Below are 17,388 nucleotides of genomic sequence, written 5' to 3'. Positions count from 1 at the left end.
AAGATTCAGCAATACCCTCAATTAAACATGAGTAAGAATCACTGGATTTCCTTGATCAAATGCATCTTGGTTATGAATATTCTTCACGGATGTTTCTGAGTTAATATTGGAATTCCCTCCTTCTAGGATCATGCATCCGTCTAAATGACAACTAGGTTGTCCAAAAATGGTGGGTATTGTTGCGCTTGAATCGCTTGTGATGAGGAAGTGTTCTTGCTTACAAAAATAATTGCAATGTTTATTTCACATGAACCACGTGAATCGATTGCTGAGAATGGATTAATATTAGCCTCTAGTGACTCCATGCCAGTCAGGATGGCCGAGCGGTCTAAGGCGCTGCGTTCAGGTCGCAGTCTCCCCTGGAGGCGTGGGTTCGAATCCCACTTCTGACAGTATGATGCTCTTTTGTGAATTAACAACAATTTTCTGTGTTGTGATTTCAATGAAACTTAGCTATCGCAATAGAAGTGAGAAATATTCGATAATGGAACAAGGCAGGAAAGTTTGGTGACTATAAATATGAGAAAAACAAAAGTCACACACAAAGAGTGATTGAGAGCATTACATATTTTGTATGGAGGGAAACACAATGCAAAAAATCACGTTGGTATGCAAGGGGTCGGCATAAAAACATGTAAAATGAAATGAATAACACTGCTATGACTGTTATACAACCAATTGTCTTCCTGTTGTAGGGCAGGTCGGATAGTGCGGCCCCCCTGGTGTGGATATGAAGTAACTTGATGATGTTACGTGAATCAGTTCTGTGTTATCTTTTTCCATGAACCATTGTCTCACACAGGGCATAGACCAGAGCTGCACGAAGTCCAAATGTACGCTTCATACCATGCATGACACCAGCAGTATAATTTCGATTCAATTTGGCGATAAGATTCAGCAATACCCTCAATTAAACATGAGTAGAATCACTGGATTTCCTTGATCAAATGCATCTTGGTTATGAATATTCTTCACGGATGTTTCTGAGTAAATATTGGAATTCCCACCTTCTAGGATCATGCATCCGTCTAAATGACAACTAGGTTGTCCAAAAATGGTGGGTATTGTTGCGCTTGAATCGCTTGTGATGAGGAAGTGTTCTTGCCTGGATGAATGATGAGAATGTATATTTCACATGAACCACATGGATTGATTGCTGAGAATGGATTAGAATTAGCCTCTAGTGACTCCATGCCAGTCAGGATGGCCGAGCGGTCTAAGGCGCTGCGTTCAGGTCGCAGTCTCCCCTGGAGGCGTGGGTTCGAATCCCACTTCTGACAGTATGATGCTCTTTTGTGAATTAACAACAATTTTCTGTGTTGTGATTTCAATGAAACTTAGCTATCGCAATAGAAGTGAGAAATATTCGATAATGGAACAAGGCAGGAAAGATTGGTGAAATATAAATATGAGAAAAACAAAAGTCACACACAAAGAGTGATTGAGAGCATTACATATTTTGTATGGAGGGAAACACAATGCAAAAAATCACGTTGGTATGCAAGGGGTCGGCATAAAAACATGTAAAATGAAATGAATAACACTGCTATGACTGTTATACAACCAATTGTCTTCCTGTTGTAGGGCAGGTCGGATAGTGCGGCCCCCCTGGTGTGGATATGAAGTAACTTGATGATGTTACGTGAATCAGTTCTGTGTTATCTTTTTCCATGAACCATTGTCTCACACAGGGCATAGACCAGAGCTGCACGAAGTCCAAATGTACGCTTCATACCATGCATGACACCAGCAGTATAATTTCGATTCAATTTGGCGATAAGATTCAGCAATACCCTCAATTAAACATGAGTAAGAATCACTGGATTTCCTTGATCAAATGCATCTTGGTTATGAATATTCTTCACGGATGTTTCAGAGTAAATATTGGAATTCCCACCTTCTAGGATCATGCATCCGTCTAAATGACAACTAGGTTGTCCAAACATGGTGGGTATTGTTTCGCTTGAATCACTTGTGATGAGGAAGTGCTCTTGCTTAGATAAATAATTGCAATGTTTATTTCACATGAACCAGGTGGATCGATTGCTGAGAATGGATTAGAATTAGCCTCTAGTGACACCACGGCACAGTCAGGATGGCCGAGCGGTCTAAGGCGCTGCGTTCAGGTCGCAGTCTCCCCTGGAGGCGTGGGTTCGAATCCCACTTCTGACAGCATGATTCTCTTTTGTGAATGAACAACAATTTTCTGTTTTGTGATTTCAATGAAACTTAGCTATCGCAATAGAATTGAGAAATATTCGATAATGGATCAAGGCCGGAAAGTTTGGTGAATATATAAATGAGAAAAACAAAAGTCACACACAAAGAGTGATTGAGAGCATTACATATTTTGTATGGAGGGAAACACAATGCAAAAATCACGTTGGTATGCAAGGGGTCGGCATAAAAACATGTCAAATGAAAATGAATAACACTGCTATGACTGTTATAGAATCAATTGTCTTCCTGTTGTAGGGCAGGTCGGATAGTGCGGCCCCCCTGGTGTGGATATGAAGTAACTTGATGATGTTACGTGAATCAGTTCTGTGTTATCTTTTTCCATGAACCATTGTCTCACACAGGGCATAGACCAGAGCTGCACGAAGTCCAAATGTACGCTTCATACCATGCATGACACCAGCAGTATAATTTCGATTCAATTTGGCGATAAGATTCAGCAATACCCTCAATTAAACATGAGTAAGAATCACTGGATTTCCTTGATCAAATGCATCTTGGTTATGAATATTCTTCACGGATGTTTCTGAGTAAATATTGGAATTCCCACCTTCTAGGATCATGCATCCGTCTAAATGACAACTAGGTTGTCCAAAAATGGTGGGTATTGTTTCGCTTGAATCACTTGTGATGAGGAAGTGTTCTTGCTTATGTAGAGGTGTAATTGCGCATGGCTACGAATGTTGAGGTGTGATTATGCATGGCCACGGATGGCCAACAAACACAAGGGGCGGGGTTACGGCCGTACACAAGGGTGGCGCTCGCACCGACGTCCGCATGTGTATCCCCCACGGGCCCCCCCTCGGGGGCGAGTCCTATAAAAGGTGATGAGCTCGAGGGCTCGAGGTCGGGACTCAGCTTTAACCAGAGAAGAACGAAGACCTGCTAGTATAGGCCCCGGAGCTCCCCTGGCTCGCTGTCCTTCTAAGGGCCGACCAGGGCAAGCCGGTGGCGTGGCCCCGAGAGCCCAGACGAAGCTGGTCTGGTGACTCAGGGAGCCGGGATCCCAGCTTAACCAAGCTGGGACAGATAGCCTCCCCTAGTCCCGTAGTGGAGGAGTTGGTATAGGTTAGAGGGGTTAGCTGTCGAGAAATCCCTGTAGCCAAGTGACCTATAATGACTGTGTTGGTGTAATAAATAAGTGTGCCTCCGATCCTGTCGTCAAGCCTCCATATATACTTACTACATCTGGTGTCAGAAGTAAAACGTCCAACGATGGACACACGAGGGACGACACGTACCAGGGAGTCGGAGATGGAAGACACCGCGGCCGAATCACCACCAGAGATGGCCGGGGTCGAATCGGAGCAGCCGGGACCGAGTACGCCCGCGCCGCTACGACAGAAGGAGGGGGATGCGTCGGCCGAGGGACTCCGGCTGGCCCACTCCCGCCTGGTGGACCTGCTCTACGCCGCGGCCGCCGCGTTGGAAGAGATCACGCGGCTGGGGGCTGGAGGAGCAGCGCGGGTCGACGTCGGCAGCCGGCGCGGGCCGGCGTTTCCCGCCACCCCGACGCGGCTCGCGGTCAAATTTCCCGCCATCTCTACAGTACGAGCGGTGGGCGGGGCCGGCCCGCGTCACGTGTCTGCTGAGCGCCAAGCACAAGCCGTGACATCATCAACGCCGGCCGGCGCGTCAACATCGGAGCGACCGGCGATGCCATGTGCACGGCCCGCCCACACTGTATCATCGGCGGGGAGCGACGGAGAGCGTTCTGCGGCCACGGACGCCGCCTTACAACAACGTCTGCCGCCTCTTAAAGAATTTGTCGGCGCTGACGGAGACTGGGGCGGCTTCAAGAGGCGGTTCATCGCTCATCAAGAGATGGCGAACTGGTCGGACGCCGAGGCTCTACGCGCGCTGCCAGCGATGCTGGACAACGACGCCCTGGCTACCCTCACCTCGGCGCCGAGGGAAAAGCGCGCCACTCTACACCTGGCGTTGCAGCTGCTGTCAGCCGTCTATGGGCCGCCTTCGGACTGCAGGCAGCTGTTCCACGATCGGAGTCGGGGCGCCAACGAGTCACCCCTGGCCTTCCGGACGGCTCTCCTGGCTCTGGCGAAGGCTGCTTTCCCAAGGATGGACGAGGAAGGAGTGGATGCCATGGTGGCTGAGAAGCTGCTGCTACTCGCTGACGAGCTGGACGTCAACGTCCTGGCTCAGGACGACGCGGAGATGTCGTCCCTGCTGGTCGCGCGCCACATCCACGGGGGCTTGCGGTCCCTGCGCCGAAAGGCGGCAAAGGGGGCGGCCGGCCATGCCATGGCGACCACCGCCCTCCCATCGGAGGAGGTCTGCGGGGTGGAGCGGCGAGGGGAATGGAGATCGGCGGCACCGCAGGCTCGGAATGGACCGAGTCGCCAGGAGCAGCCCAGGACATCGGGGGCGCTCACACGCTGCTACAACTGTGGCCTGCAAGGCCACGTTGCGTCAGGATGCCGGGCTCCCCGTCAGCGCGGGGCGACACCTCGCCAGAACGCCACGCCGTCTCCTCCCAAGCTCCAGCAGAGAAATACGGCGAGTCGCGGCACCTCACACGTTTGGCCCACACACACATCCGACACACACTCACGCGCTCAACTAAACAGGGCTCCAAATTCCCCGTCCGTCGCGCGCAATTGTTCGGTAATGCGGCGAGCGCTCCAACTGGGTCAGTGGTCGGAGCTCGCCCATCGTGTCGTTGCTGCGTCGGCGGGATCATCGGTCGTGGTCGGTCACATTGATGGGGTAGAGGTGCGGATTTTAATTGACACAGGGGCATCGGCGACCATTATATCTGATTTGATTTATAACATCCTTCCCGTTCAAAGTCGTCCCTTGCTCCCTGTTGACGTGCCGTGCTATGCCGCTAACGGGGGCTCTCTGGGCATTATTGGCCAAATCCGCGCCACTATCTGCATTGGGGACATTAAATTATCCGGGCCTGTTTTGGTTTCCTCCTCACTCGCGGTTCCGTGCCTGTTGGGGACGGATTTTCTGGCCAAAATGCCCATCCGCATCCTTATTGACCAAGGGTGCATTGAGCTCCCATCGGGCCGACGCGTTACATTTCTGTCTTCCCCCGCCACGGAGCGTCGGGCGGTTGCCACCGTGCAGGCGCTCGTCACAAAAACTGTGCGCGTGCCTCCGGGGGCCCAGATGCTCGTCCCTCTTAAGTTGCGTCGGCCGTTTGTTGAAGGGGTTGCGGATTGGGGGGTCTTGTTGGGTCCATCTCGGGCCGGGGTCAATGGACCCGATTTGCTCGCGGCTCAGACTATGGTGCGAGGGGATGGGGACCCCTTCATTGCAGTCCTTAATGTGGGATCGCGAACGGCCGTGGTTCCTCAAGGGACCGTGCTTGCCCACGCAACGCCGGTGCCCTATGAGGAACCACTTGTGGGTTACGTATCCACCGATCCTCCGTCGCGACCGCATTCGGACTGTGATGACGGATGGTTGGATGCGCTTTGCGCGGGTTCAGTGGACCTGTCCGACTCGCAGCTCGCGCAGCTGCGAGTTCTCCTGAGCGAATTTGCTGACGTTTTTAGTCAACACAAATTTGATATTGGTTGTACTAAATTGCTGCGACACCATATTGACACGGGTGACAGCGCGCCAATCCGCCAAAATCCCTTTCGGTTGAGTCCCGCCGAAAAGGATCATGTCAAATCGGCTGTTGATGACATGCTAGCCGCCGATATCATTTCCCCTTCCAACAGCCCGTGGGGCGCGCCGATCGTTTTGGTGAAAAAACACGACGGCTCACTGCGGTTTTGTGTCGACTTTCGGCGTCTGAACAAAATCTCTGTGGCAGATGCGTACCCGCTTCCTCGAATGGATGAGTCGCTCGATGCCTTGGCGGGGGCGCGATTCTTTTCCACCCTCGATTTGCTATCTGGATTCTGGCAGCTTCCTCTGGATGACGAATCAAAACCTAAGACTGCTTTTCGGACACCGCAAGGTCTCTTCCAATTTAACCGCTTGCCGATGGGTTTACATTCTGCGCCGGCAACTTTTCAGCGGTTAATGGAATTGGTCTTGGCAGGTTTGCAATGAGATTCGTGTTTGATTTACTTAGACGATGTCATCGTCTTTAGCAAATCCTTCGAGGAACACCTCCAGAGGTTGCGTGCTGTTTTTCTCAAAATGCGGGCTGCCAATTTGAAATTTAAACCACAGAAGTGCCATTTACTCCGCGAATCGGTGCGATATTTGGGTCACATTGTTGGGCGCTCGGGGATATCCACTGATCCCGCCAAAACGGAATGCGTCAGCTCCTGGCCGACTCCCACCTCTGTGGGAGAGGTCAGGAGTTTCATTGGGTTCGCATCGTATTATCGGCGATTTGTGGCTGACTTCGCTACGATTGCGAAACCATTGCATGCCTTGACGTCCAAGGGAGTCAGGTTTCATTGGGGGCTGGAGGAGGAGGCTTCTTTTCGCGCCCTCCGGAATGCTTTGGTGGGGGCTCCGCCGTTGAATTACCCGGATTTTTCACAACCCTTCTTGCTCGATACAGATGCAAGTAACACGGGCATCGGGGGCGTGCTGTCTCAGCTCATTGGGGGCGTAGAGCATGTGGTGGCTTACGGTAGTCGGGTACTGTCTCCAGCCGAACAGCGGTACTGCGTTACCCGTCGGGAATTATTGGCGATTGTTTATTTCATTCAGCAGTACTGCCCGTATCTGTACGGTCGGCGGTTCACCGTCCGTACAGATCATGCGGCCCTACAATACGCCCTGCGGGTTCAACAACCATCGGGCCAGTTGTCTCGATGGTTGGAGATTCTCCAAGACTATGACTTTGTCACCACATATCGTAAGGGTCTCCGCCACACGAACGCTGATGCCCTGTCGCGATTGCCACCCACTTCGGAGTGCACGTGCCTCTTGGGTTCGGGGCGTTGTAGGTCTCCGAACGTCACCACCGATTCGGTCCTCGTGGCCGCTGCCGATGCGCCTTCGGTTTCGGGTCCTATCGAGCAAGAAGGGAGGGATTCGTTGCTGGGGTTGTCGGTCGCGGAATGGGGTCGCCTCCAAATGGAGGACACCTCCCTCCTCGCTCTGCGCCGTCGCACCGGGGGGGTTGGCCAGGGGGTGGAAAACGTTGACTCGTGGGGGTTGTTCCAGGGACTTTTAATGCACTGGGATGGTAAAACCCGGCGCCAGCGGCTCGTGGTGCCTGCTGCTTTAAGGGGTAAGGTGGTATGGGCTGTTCATGAGCGGCTTCTGCACTTGGGGGTTCATAAGACCTTTGCCACGCTCCAGCTAGATTTCTTCTGGCCGGGCATGGAAAAGGACGTGGGGGATCTCTTGGGGTCATGCACGCAATGCGCGCAGAGGAAGCCACCTGCTAGGGGGTCCAACCCTCCGCTGCAGTCCATAAAAGTTTCCAGGGTTAACGAGCTCGTCGCTCTGGACATACTTGGCCCATTTCCCGCTACACCCAGGGGCAATAGGTATTTACTAACGGGGGTTGAATACTTCACGAGATGGCCTATGGCCTGGCCCCTGGCGAACCAGTCGGCAGCAGCCATCGCGGAGGCCTTTGTCCAGGGCTATGTCCTCGACAAGGGTGCTCCGGAACGGCTGCTTACTGACCAGGGTAGGAATTTTTCTGGTAAACTCCTACGTGAGGTGTGCGACCTCTTGGGTACGGAGAAGGTTCGGACCTCTCCGTATCACCCACAAACTGACGGGATGGTGGAACGGCTGCATCGGACCATCACGTCCATGCTGTCCCAGCAGGTGTCGGTATCCCAGACGGATTGGGACCTCCGCATAGCCGGTGTGTTGCAGGCCTACAGAATGGCTCCCCATGCGGCCACCGGATTTTCCCCTTTCTTTTTAATGTATGGGCGCGAAGTTAACCCCCCTGTGGCGACCCAGCTGAAGCTCTCGGCGCTCCAGGCGAAGTCTAATTTGTCCGAACACGTTAAATTTAACATCGCTCAATTGTCTGAGGCGCGGGAAGCGGCCGTGCAAAATTCTGAACTCCGCCAGAAGGCGAACGAGAGGCTTCGGTTGGGGCGGGTGCAGGTGGTCAAATGGAAACCAGGGGACAGGGCGTGGTTGCACTGTCCTCAGGTGCCGCTGGCAACCTCGTCGAAATTGGTACGGCCGTGGCGGGGGCCAGTGGAGGTCGTGCAGGTTTTGCGGCCGCAATGTGTTCGCGTCAAATGGGGGAGGCGCCGGTGGTATGTGCACCCCTCAAGGTTAAAACCATTCGTCACGCCGCCCCGTGGTTCACACACACACACGCATGGCCAAACGTGTGAGGGTGTCGCCGACTCCCCGTCGTCGCTGCACTCGCCTAACCTGACGCCAACTGTTCCGTCCCCAGGTGAAACAGGAGTGACGGGCCCACGCCCACCAACCCCTCCCGGAGGGGTCGGGGGTCACTCGGCAGCGACGCCTGACCCTCTTGCACCCGGACCGTCTACAACCGTCACTGAGCGTGCCGGGACGGGCCCTTGTGACGGGCCCGCCGCGAGAACGCGCGCCAAAACGCGCAGACTTTTGTGAGGTCGGCCGTTGGGGGGCCTTGCGGACAAAAGGGAAGGGGTGTTGTGAGGTCGGCCGTTGGGGGGCCTTGCGGACAATGGGAAAGGTGGCGTCCGGAGTGTATATATATGTTGGTTTTGGGGTATTTATCCGGGGAGGGTGCGTCGGGTTATTTTTTTTCTCTCTCTCTCTCTTCCTCTTGTTGTTCTTATTGGGGTTTTCTTGTTCTTGTTAAAGAAAAAAAAATTACGCGAGGCACACACACGGGGTTTTCGTGAAGGATGCACCTTTATTCTGATTTTTTTTGCAGCCGGGGACGGCTGCGAGCTGTACAGGGGGGGGTGATGTAGAGGTGTAATTGCGCATGGCTACGAATGTTGAGGTGTGATTATGCATGGCCACGGATGGCCAACAAACACAAGGGGCGGGGTTACGGCCGTACACAAGGGTGGCGCTCGCACCGACGTCCGCATGTGTATCCCCCACGGGCCCCCCCTCGGGGGCGAGTCCTATAAAAGGTGATGAGCTCGAGGGCTCGAGGTCGGGACTCAGCTTTAACCAGAGAAGAACGAAGACCTGCTAGTATAGGCCCCGGAGCTCCCCTGGCTCGCTGTCCTTCTAAGGGCCGACCAGGGCAAGCCGGTGGCGTGGCCCCGAGAGCCCAGACGAAGCTGGTCTGGTGACTCAGGGAGCCGGGATCCCAGCTTAACCAAGCTGGGACAGATAGCCTCCCCTAGTCCCGTAGTGGAGGAGTTGGTATAGATTAGAGGGGTTAGCTGTCGAGAAATCCCTGTAGCCAAGTGACCTGTAATGACTGTGTTGGTGTAATAAATAAGTGTGCCTCCGATCCTGTCGTCAAGCCTCCATATATACTTACTACACTTAGATAAATAATTGCAATGTTTATTTCACATGAACCACGTGGATCGATTGCTGAGAATGGATTAGAATTAGCCTCTAGTGACACCATGCCACAGTCAGGATGGCCGAGCGGTCTAAGGCTCTGCGTTCAGGTCGCAGTCTCCCCTGGAGGCGTGGGTTCGAATCCCACTTCTGACAGCATGATGCTCTTTTGAGAATTAACAACAATTTTCTGTTTTGTGATTTCAATGAAACTTAGCTATCGCAATAGAATTGAGAAATATTCGATAATGGAACAAGGCCGGAAAGTTTGGTGAATATATAAATGAGAAAAACAAAAGTCACACACAAAGAGTGATTGAGAGCATTACATATTTTGTATGGAGGGAAACACAATGCAAAAATCACGTTGGTATGCAAGGGGTCGGCATAAAAACATGTAAAATGAAAATGAATAACAATGCTATGACTGTTATACAACCAATTGTCTTCCTGTTGTAGGGCAGGTCGGATAGTGCGGCCCCCCTGGTGTGGATATGAAGTAACTTGATGATGTTACGTGAATCAGTTCTGTGATATATTTTTCCGTGAACCATTGTCTCACACAGGGCATAGACCAGCGCTGCACGAATTCCAAATGTACGATTCATACCATGCATGACACCAGCAGTGTAATTTCGATTCAATTTGGCGATAACATTCAGCAATACCCTCAATTAAACATGAGTAAGAATCACTGGATTTCCTTGATCAAATGCATCTTGGTTATGAATATTCTTCACGGATGTTTCTGAGTAAATATTGGAATTCCCTCCTTCTAGGATCAAGCATCCGTCTAAATGACAACTAGGTTGTCCACAAATGGTGGGTATTGTTTCGCTTGAATCACTTGTGATGAGGAAGTGTTCTTGCTTAGATAAATAATTGCAATGTTTATTTCACTTGAACCACGTGAATCGATTGTCGAGAATGGATTAGAATTAGCCTCTAGTGACACCATGGCACAGTCAGGATGGCCGAGCGGTCTAAGGTGCTGCGTTCAGGTCGCAGTCTTCCCTGGAGGCGTGGGTTTGAATCCCACTTCTGACAGCATGATGCTCTTTTGTGAATTCACAACATTTTCTGTTCTGTGATTTCAATGAAACTTAGCTATCGCAATAGAATTGAGAAATATTCGATAATGGAACAAGGCAGGAAAGTTTGGTGAAATATAAATATGAGAAAAACAAAAGTCACACACAAAGAGTGATTGAGAGCATTACATATGTTGTATGGAGGGAAACACTAAGCAAAACATCACGTTGGTATGCAAGGGGTCGGCATAAAAACATGTAAAATGAAAATGAATAACACTGCTATGACTGTTATACAACCAATTGTCTTACTGTTGTAGGGCAGGTCGGATAGTGCGGCCCCCCTGGTGTGGATATGAAGTAACTTGATGATGTTACGTGAATCAGTTCTGTGATATCTTTTTCCGTGAACCATTGTCTCACACAGGGCATAGACCAGCGCTGCGCGAAGTCCAAATGTACGCTTCATACCATGCATGTCACCAGCAGCATAATTTCGATTCAATTTGGCGATAAGATTCAGCAATACTCTCAATTAAACATGAGTAAGAATCACTGGATTTCCTTGATCAAATGCATCTTGGTTATGAATATTCTTCACGGATGTTTCTGAGTTAATATTGGAATTCCCTCCTTCTAGGATCATGCATCCGTCTAAATGACAACTAGGTTGTCCAAAAATGGTGGGTATTGTTTCGCTTGAATCACTTGTGATGAGGAAGTGTTCTTGCTTAGATAAATAATTGCAATGTTTATTTCACATGAACCACGTGGATCGATTGGCGAGAATGGATTATAATTAGCCTCAAGTGACACCATGGCACAGTCAGGATGGCCGAGCGGTCTAAGGCGCTGCGTTCAGGTCGCAGTCTCTCCTGGAGGCGTGGGTTCGAATCCCACTTCTGACAGCATGATGCTCTTTTGTGAAATAACAACATTTGCTGTTTTGTGATTTAAATGAAACTTAGCTATCGCAATAGAATTGAGAAATATTCGATAATGGAACAAGGCAGGAAAGATTGGTGAAATATAAATATGAGAAAAACAAAAGTCACACACAAAGAGTGATTGAGAGCATTACATATTTTGTATGGAGGTAAACACAAAGCAAAAAATCACGTTGGTATGCAAGGGGTCGGCATAAAAACATGTAAAATGAAAATGAATAACACTGCTTTGACTGTTATACAACCAATTGTCTTCCTGTTGTAGGGCAGGTCGGATAGTGCGGCCCCCCTGGTGTGGATATGAAGAATCTTGATGATGTTACGTGAATCAGTTCTGTGATATCTTTTTCCGTGAACCATTGTCTCACACAGGGCATAGACCAGCGCTGCGCGAAGTCCAAATGTACGCTTCATACCATGCATGTCACCAGCAGTATAATTTCGATTCAATTTGGCGATAAGATTCAGCAATACCCTCAATTAAACATGAGTAAGAATCACTGGATTTCTTTGATCAAATGCATCTTGGTTATGAATATTCTTCACGGATGTTTCTGAGTTAATATTGGAATTCCCTCCTTCTAGGATCATGCATCCGTCTAAATGACAACTAGGTTGTCCAAAAATGGTGGGTATTGTTTCGCTTGAATCACTTGTGATGAGGAAGTGCTCTTGCTTAGATAAATAATTGCAATGTTTTTTCACATGAACCACGTGGATCGATTGGTGAGAATGGATTAGAATTAGCCTCTCGTGACACCATGGCACAGTCAGGATAGCCGAGCGGTCTAAGGCGCTGCGTTCAGGTCGCAGTCTCCCCTGGAGTCGTGGGTTCGAATCCCACTTCTGACAGCATGATGCTCTTTTGTGAATTCACAACATTTTCTGTTCTGTGATTTCAATGAAACTTAGCTATCGCAATAGAATTGAGAAATATTCGATAATGGAACAAGGCAGGAAAGTTTGGTGAAATATAAATATGAGAAAAACAAAAGTCACACACAAAGAGGGATTGAGAGCATTACATATTTTGTATGGAGGGAAACACAACGCAAACAAGTAAACCCGTAATAAGTATAACCCGTAAAAACAAAGTTTTTCACTATAAATCCTTTATATGCATGGTGGCTAGAGTCCTCTCGTCCTCTGGCTTGAGATGGCTGCCACCGATGGATTGTCTGCCAGTATTAAGCAATTGGTTATTAAATATTTAATTTGTTTTCCCTAAACAGTGTAAAAATTTGGAATTTTTTTCACGAACATTATTTGTCTCGCACAACGAGGCGGTGTGGAAAATGTCGGCTCGATTGGATCACGGGAAGTGGGTTAAAAAACGACCGATAGATTTGCACGGTCGTAAGCAAGCAAGCACGCAAGCAAGCAAGCAAGCGAACTTAATATAAAGGATTTAAAAATCACGTTGGTATGCAAAGGGTCGGCGAATAAACATGTGAAATGAAATGAATAACACTGCTATGACTGTTATACAACCAATTGTCTTCCTGTTGTAGGGCAGGTCGGATAGTGCGGCACCCTGGTGTGGATATGAAGTAACTTGATGATGTTACGTGAATCAGTTCTGTGATATCTTTTTCCGTGAACCATTGTCTCACACAGGGCATAGACCAGCGCTGCACGAAGTCCAAATGTACGCTTCACACCATGCATGACACCAGCAGTATAATTTCGATTCAATTTGGCGATAAGATTCAGCAATACCCTCAATTAAACATGAGTAAGAATCACTGGATTTCCTTGATCAAATGCATCTTGGTTATGAATATTCTTCACGAATGTTTCTGAGTAAATATTGGAATTCCCTCCTAGGATCATGCATCCGTCTAAATGACAACTAGGTTGTCCAAAAATGGTGGGTATTGTTTCGCTTGAATCACTTGTGATGAGGAAGTGTTCTTGCTTAGATAAATAATTGGAATGTTTATTTCACATGAACCACGTGGATCGATTGCTGAGAATGGATTAATATTAGCCTCTAGTGACTCGATGCCACAGTCAGGATGGCCGAGCGGTCTAAGGCGCTGCGTTCAGGTCGCAGTCTCCCCTGGAGGCTTGGGTTCGAATCCCACTTCTGACAGTATTATGCTCTTTTGTGAATTAACAACAATTTTCTGTTTTGTGATTTCAATGAAACTTAGCTATCGCAATTGAATTGAGAAATATTCGATAATGGAACAAGGCAGGAAAGTTTGGTTAAATATAAATATGAGAAAAACAAAAGTCACACACAAAGAGTGATTGAGAGCATTACATATTTTGTATGAAGGGAAACACAATGCAAAAAATTACGTTGGTATGCAAGGGGTCGGCATAAAAACATGTAAAATGAAAATGAATAACACTGCTATGACTGTTATACAACCAATTGTCTTCCTGTTGTAGGGCAGGTCGGATAGTGCGGCCCCCCTGGTGTGGATATGAAGTAACTTGATGATGTTACGTGAATCAGTTCTGTGATATCTTTTTCCGTGAACCATTGTCTCACACAGGGCATAGACCAGCGCTGCACGAAGTCCAAATGTACGCTTCATACCATGCATGACACCAGCAGTATAATTTCGATTCAATTTGGCGATAAGATTCAGCAATACCCTCAATTAAACATGAGTAAGAATCACCGGATTTACTTGATCAAATGCATCTTGGTTATGAATATTCTTCACGGATGTTTCTGAGTAAAAATTGGAATTCCCTCCTTCTAGGATAATGCATCCGTCTAAATGACAACTAGGTTGTCCAAAAATGGTGGGTATTGTTTCGCTTGAATCACTTGTGATGAGGAAGTGCTCTTGCTTAGATAAATAATTGCAATGTTTATTTCACATGAACCACGTGGATCGATTGGTGAGAATGGATTAGAATTAGCCTCTCGTGACACCATGGCACAGTCAGGATGGCCGAGCGGTCTAAGGCGCTGCGTTCAGGTCGCAGTCTCCCCTGGAGGCGTGGGTTCGAATCCCACTTCTGACAGCATAATGCTCTTTTGTGAATTAACAACAATTTTCTGTTTTGTGATTTCAATTAAACTTAGCTATCGCAATAGAATTGAGAAATATTCGATAATGGAACAAGGCAGGAAAGCTTGGTGAAATATAAATATGAGAAAAACAAAAGTCACACACAAAGAGTGATTGAGAGCATTACATATTTTGTATGGAGGGAAACACAATGCAAAAAATCACGTTGGTATGCAAGGGGTCGGCATAAAAACATGTAAAATGAAAATGAATAACACTGCTATGACTGTTATACAACCAATTGTCTTCCTGTTGTAGGGCAGGTCGGATAGTGCGGCCCCCCTGGTGTGGATATGAAGAATCTTGATGATGTTACGTGAATCAGTTCTGTGATATCTTTTTCCGTGAACCATTGTCTCACACAGGGCATAGACCAGCGCTGCGCGAAGTCCAAATGTACGCTTCATACCATGCATGTCACCAGCAGTATAATTTCGATTCAATTTGGCGATAAGATTCAGCAATACCCTCAATTAAACATGAGTAGAATCACTGGATTTCCTTGATCAAATGCATCTTGGTTATGAATATTCTTCACGGATGTTTCTGAGTTAATATTGGAATTCCCTCCTTCTAGGATCATGCATCCGTCTAAATGACAACTAGGTTGTCCAAAAATGGTGGGTATTGTATCGCTTGAATCACTTGTGATGAGGAAGTGTTCTTGCTTAGATAAATAATTGCAATGTTTATTTCACATGAACCACGTGGATCAATTGGTGAGAATGGATTAGAATTAGCCTCTAGTGACACCATGGCACAGTCAGGATGGCCGAGCGGTCTAAGGCGCTGCGTTCAGGTCGCAGTCTCTCCTGGAGGCGTGGGTTCGAATCCCACTTCTGACAGCATGATGCTCTTTTGTGAAATAACAACATTTTCTGTTTTGTGATTTAAATGAAACTTAGCTAACGCAATAGAATTGAGAAATATTCGATAATGGAACAAGGCTGGAAAGTTTGGTGAAATATAAATATGAGAAAAACAAAAGTCACACACAAAGAGTGATTGAGAGCATTACATATGTTGTATGGTGGGAAACACAAAGCAAAAAATCACGTTGGTATGCAAGGGGTCGGCATAAAAACATGTAAAATGAAAATGAATAACACTGCTATGACTGTTATACAACCAATTGTCTTCCTGTTGTAGGGCAGGTCGGATAGTGCGGCCCCCCTGGTGTGGATATGAAGTAACTTGATGATGTTACGTGAATCAGTTCTGTGATATCTTTTTCCGTGAACCATTGTCTCACACAGGGCATAGACCAGCGCTGCGCGAAGTCCAAATGTACGCTTCATACCATGCATGACACCAGCAGTATAATTTCGATTCAATTTGGCGATAAGATTCAGCAATACCCTCAATTAAACATGAGTAAGAATCACTGGATTTCCTTGATCAAATGCATCTTGGTTATGAATATTCTTCACGGATGTTTCTGAGTAAATATTGGAATTCCCTCCTTCTAGGATCATGCATCCGTCTAAATGACAACTAGGTTGTCCAAAAATGGTGGGTATTGTTTCGCTTGAATCACTTGTGATGAGGAAGTGTTCTTGCTTAGATAAATAATTGCAATGTTTATTTCACATGAACCACGTGGATCGATTGGTGAGAATGGATTAGAATTAGCCTCTCGTGACACCATGGCACAGTCAGGATGGCCGAGCGGTCTAAGGCGCTGCGTTCAGGTCGCAGTCTCCCCTGGAGGCGTGGGTTCGAATCCCACTTCTGACAGCATGATGCTCTTTTGTGAAATAACAACATTTTCTGTTTTGTGATTTAAATGAAACTTAGCTATCGCAATAGAATTGAGAAATATTCGATAATGGAACAAGGCTGGAAAGTTTGGTGAAATATAAATATGAGAAAAACAAAAGTCACACACAAAGAGTGATTGAGAGCATTACATATGTTGTATGGAGGGAAACACAAAGCAAAAAATCACGTTGGTATGCAAGGGGTCGGCATAAAAACATGTAAAATGAAAATGAATAACACTGCTATGACTGTTATACAACCAATTGTCTTCCTGTTGTAGGGCAGGTCGGATAGTGCGGCCCCCCTGGTGTGGATATGAAGTAACTTGATGATGTTACGTGAATCAGTTCTGTGATATCTTTTTCCGTGAACCATTGTCTCACACAGGGCATAGACCAGCGCTGCGCGAAGTCCAAATGTACGCTTCATACCATGCATGTCACCAGCAGTATAATTTCGATTCAATTTGGCGATAAGATTCAGCAATACCCTCAATTAAACATGAGTAAGAATCACTGGATTTCCTTGATCAAATGCATCTTGGTTATGAATATTCTTCACGGATGTTTCTGAGTAATATTGGAATTCCCTCCTTCTAGGATCATGCATCCGTCTAAATGACAACTAGGTTGTCCAAAAATGGTGGGTATTGTTTCGCTTGAATCACTTGTGATGAGGAAGTGTTCTTGCTTAGATAAATAATTGCAATGTTTATTTCACATGAACCACGTGGATCGATTGGTGAGAATGGATTAGAATTAGCCTCTAGTGACACCATGGCACAGTCAGGATGGCCGAGCGGTCTAAGGCGCTGCGTTCAGGTCGCAGTCTCCCCTGGAGGCGTGGGTTCGAATCCCACTTCTGACAGCATGATGCTCTTTTGTGAAATGACAACATTTTCTGTTTTGTGATTTAAATGAAACTTAGCTATCGCAATAGAATTGAGAAATATTCGATAATGGAACAAGGCATGGAAAGTTTGGTGAAATA

At 47.6% G+C, this 17,388-nt stretch overlaps 12 non-coding genes across 12 annotated transcripts; all 12 read left to right on the top strand.

Annotated features, from left to right (window-relative positions):
• The first annotated feature begins 309 nt into the window (after positions 1–309).
• On the top strand, positions 310–392 carry TRNAL-CAG (transfer RNA leucine (anticodon CAG)). Its single transcript has one exon. It is a non-coding gene; the product is annotated as a tRNA-Leu (tRNA).
• An 805-nt stretch (positions 393–1,197) lies between these two features.
• Positions 1,198–1,280, top strand: TRNAL-CAG (transfer RNA leucine (anticodon CAG)). The gene has a single exon. It is a non-coding gene; the product is annotated as a tRNA-Leu (tRNA).
• Positions 1,281–2,089: 809 nt separating this feature from the next.
• Positions 2,090–2,172, top strand: TRNAL-CAG (transfer RNA leucine (anticodon CAG)). Its single transcript has one exon. It is a non-coding gene; the product is annotated as a tRNA-Leu (tRNA).
• Positions 2,173–9,697: 7,525 nt separating this feature from the next.
• On the top strand, positions 9,698–9,780 carry TRNAL-CAG (transfer RNA leucine (anticodon CAG)). The gene has a single exon. It is a non-coding gene; the product is annotated as a tRNA-Leu (tRNA).
• Positions 9,781–10,588: 808 nt separating this feature from the next.
• On the top strand, positions 10,589–10,671 carry TRNAL-CAG (transfer RNA leucine (anticodon CAG)). Its single transcript has one exon. It is a non-coding gene; the product is annotated as a tRNA-Leu (tRNA).
• Positions 10,672–11,480: 809 nt separating this feature from the next.
• On the top strand, positions 11,481–11,563 carry TRNAL-CAG (transfer RNA leucine (anticodon CAG)). Its single transcript has one exon. It is a non-coding gene; the product is annotated as a tRNA-Leu (tRNA).
• Positions 11,564–12,371: 808 nt separating this feature from the next.
• On the top strand, positions 12,372–12,454 carry TRNAL-CAG (transfer RNA leucine (anticodon CAG)). The gene has a single exon. It is a non-coding gene; the product is annotated as a tRNA-Leu (tRNA).
• A 1,160-nt stretch (positions 12,455–13,614) lies between these two features.
• TRNAL-CAG (transfer RNA leucine (anticodon CAG)) lies at positions 13,615–13,697 on the top strand. Its single transcript has one exon. It is a non-coding gene; the product is annotated as a tRNA-Leu (tRNA).
• An 810-nt stretch (positions 13,698–14,507) lies between these two features.
• TRNAL-CAG (transfer RNA leucine (anticodon CAG)) lies at positions 14,508–14,590 on the top strand. Its single transcript has one exon. It is a non-coding gene; the product is annotated as a tRNA-Leu (tRNA).
• An 809-nt stretch (positions 14,591–15,399) lies between these two features.
• On the top strand, positions 15,400–15,482 carry TRNAL-CAG (transfer RNA leucine (anticodon CAG)). The gene has a single exon. It is a non-coding gene; the product is annotated as a tRNA-Leu (tRNA).
• Positions 15,483–16,291: 809 nt separating this feature from the next.
• TRNAL-CAG (transfer RNA leucine (anticodon CAG)) lies at positions 16,292–16,374 on the top strand. The gene has a single exon. It is a non-coding gene; the product is annotated as a tRNA-Leu (tRNA).
• An 808-nt stretch (positions 16,375–17,182) lies between these two features.
• TRNAL-CAG (transfer RNA leucine (anticodon CAG)) lies at positions 17,183–17,265 on the top strand. Its single transcript has one exon. It is a non-coding gene; the product is annotated as a tRNA-Leu (tRNA).
• Positions 17,266–17,388: the final 123 nt, after the last annotated feature.

This window comes from Lethenteron reissneri, chromosome 39, assembly GCF_015708825.2.
Source record: "Lethenteron reissneri isolate LAM-NWPU_2019-01 chromosome 39, ASM1570882v1, whole genome shotgun sequence".
Classification (NCBI taxonomy): Eukaryota; Metazoa; Chordata; class Hyperoartia; order Petromyzontiformes; family Petromyzontidae; genus Lethenteron; species Lethenteron reissneri.
The sequence above is the reverse complement of the archived record's forward strand: the minus strand, read 5'-3'. Positions and strand labels throughout refer to the sequence as shown.